The sequence below is a fragment of the Sorex fumeus genome, unplaced genomic scaffold (assembly GCF_029834395.1).
Source record: "Sorex fumeus unplaced genomic scaffold, SorFum_2.1 ptg000065l, whole genome shotgun sequence".
In the NCBI taxonomy this organism is placed as follows: Eukaryota; Metazoa; Chordata; class Mammalia; order Eulipotyphla; family Soricidae; genus Sorex; species Sorex fumeus.
Genome location: NW_026606122.1, coordinates 6,275,766 through 6,278,320, shown reverse-complemented (window position 1 = coordinate 6,278,320; position 2,555 = coordinate 6,275,766). Strand labels below are relative to the sequence as shown.

At 42.9% G+C, this 2,555-nt stretch overlaps 1 pseudogene; it reads right to left on the bottom strand.

Annotated features, from left to right (window-relative positions):
- Window positions 1–1,337: 1,337 nt before the first annotated feature.
- LOC130036774 (uncharacterized) lies at window positions 1,338–1,456 on the bottom strand (annotated as a pseudogene).
- Window positions 1,457–2,555: the final 1,099 nt, after the last annotated feature.

The window sequence follows — 2,555 nt, the reverse complement described above, 5'->3', positions numbered from 1 at the left end:
AATACTGAAAAAATAATTTCCCTGGAAAAGTCTATTTCCTGTTCCCGTCAGTAAAATATATGTTTGTTAAAGCAAATCTCTAGCACAGGATGTTGATGCTTTTTAATTTTTTGTCACTATGGCGTCAGACATGCTACTACTCTTGTACTATGAGGTTACTTTTGCCAATCTGAAGGCTAGTGCTATTTCATTGCTGTAATTTGCATTGCTCAAATATTTGTGCAACTGTGTCTACTTTTCTGTTTGTTGGCTACTTAGATTTCTGAAAACCTTTCTATGTTCTTTTCTATTTTCTTTGGGGTGGTTTGTCTTTTTTCACCCACCTATAAATATTTTTTCCAATAAGGTATGTTAGCACTTTGTCAGTTGCAGTGCAGTATTTTCCTAACTTTTTTGATTCATTGATTTGATAGGTATCACTTGATATATAATTTCTAAAGTGTGGGACCAGAGCAATAGTACAGCGGGTAGGGTACTTTCCTTTTATGCAGTCAGGCTGGGTTCTCACATCCCTTATGGGCTCCTGAGCGCTGCTAGGAGTGATTCCTGAGTGCATAGCCTGGAGTAACCTCTGAGTATTTCCAGGTGTGGCCCCAAAACAAAAAAAAATCCTCTTTTGGAGGGTAGGCTCTCGAGCAGTGCTCAGAAGGGCTGAGGACCACTCCCCAAAATTTTCGAGCAATTAAGTTCAGCAGTACAATGTGAAGGTCTGAGGATGCAGTGCTGTTCGGGTCCTGAGGACGTAGGAATCAACAGTATTGGGAGCCACCAAAGCCACAGCTGATGGTGTTGGAGGAGCTGTCCAGGGTTACACCATGTGATGTTCTGGGTGCATGCAGTGCCAGGGATGGTACCTAATAGGATGCGAACAAGACATGTTAGAAATGTGTAAGCTTTCTTTTATGACTTCTATATTTCCCTCTCCATTCCATGTAGTCCTAAAAAGATAATCTTAACCTTTATTTCATTTTATTTGTTTTGATTTTCTACTCAGATCTTTCATCTAGTGGATATTGTCTATGATGTATAGCAAAACATCAAGGTCAAATTCTAATTTTGAAGTATCAAATGAAATAAAATTTAGAGAGGAAGAGACTGATTAGGAAGAGAATTGCTGTAGAAATAAAGTTCCCATCTCAGAAGTCTTTGAGCAGTTTAAAACCAGAGAAAGTTACCTTAAGGAGGCAAGCTGAAATAAGAATCTGAGTTGAAACTACGCAGCCAGGGACATGACAATGGGGTCTAATGGGAAGAGGAGCACTGTGGGTTGAATAATCTCAGGAGAAGCTGGTAAGGAGGACACACTATGTGTATGTATATAACACTGTATCACTGTATTGCTACAGCACCTGGTATTCCCAGGCTGTCTACCATCCAAGTACTAATCAAGCCCACCCCTGCTTAGCTTTTGAGATCAGAGAAGATCGGGCGCGTTCATGGTGGTATGGCCATAGACTGGAGCAATAGCACAGCGGTAGGTCATTTGCCTTGCGCACGGCCAGCCCGGGCTAGCCGAGTTCGATTTCTCCACCCCTCTCGGAGAGCCGGGCAAGCTACCAAGAGTATCTACCAAGAGTATCTCGCCCACACGGCAAAGCCTGGCAAGCTACCTATGATATATTCGATATGCCAAACACAGTAACAACAAGCTTCACAAAAGAGATGCTACTGGGCCCGCTTGAGCAACTCGATGAACAACGGGAGGACAGTGCTACACTGTATAGCTGTTGTCCCATTGTTCATCGATTTGCTCAAGCAGGCGCCAATAACGTCTCCATTCGTCCCAGTCCTGAAATTTTAGCAGCCTCTCCTTATTTGTCCTTCCCAATGCTGCCGTATTGGAGGCTCTTTCAGGGTCAGGGGAATGAAGTCTGTTTTAGTTACATTTTTTGGCATATCGAATACATCACGGATAGCTTGCCAGGCTTTGCCTTGCGGGCGAGATACTCTCAGTAGCTTGCCGGGTTCTCTGAGAGGAGCAGAGGAATTGAACTCAGGCGTCACAAACGCCCTACCCACTGTGCTATCGCTCCAGCTATATATATATATATATGTGTGTATATATATAACATATACATACATATATGTACATATACATACATATATGTACATATACATACATATATGTACATATACATACATATATGTACATATACACACATATATGTGTATATATACATATATATATGCTTTGGGGCTATACCTGAGTATGGTCAGGGCTTACTCCTGACTCTGTGATCAGGGATCACTCCTGGCAGTACTCCGGAGACTATATGTGGTGCTTGGATCTTAGCCAGGGTTAGCTATATGCAAGGTCGGTGCCTTCCCCATTGTACTATATCTCTAACCCCATATGTTTTTGTTTACTTACACTTGGTGGCAAGCAGATATCAGGAGACTGTAAAAAGTCGAATTACAGTGGAGCGATAGCACAGCTGTAGGGCGTTTGCCTTGCACGCAGCCAACATGGCCGACCCGAGTTCGATTCCTCCGCCCCTCTCGGAGAACCTGGCAAGCTACCAAGAGTATTCGATATGCCAGACACAGTAACAACA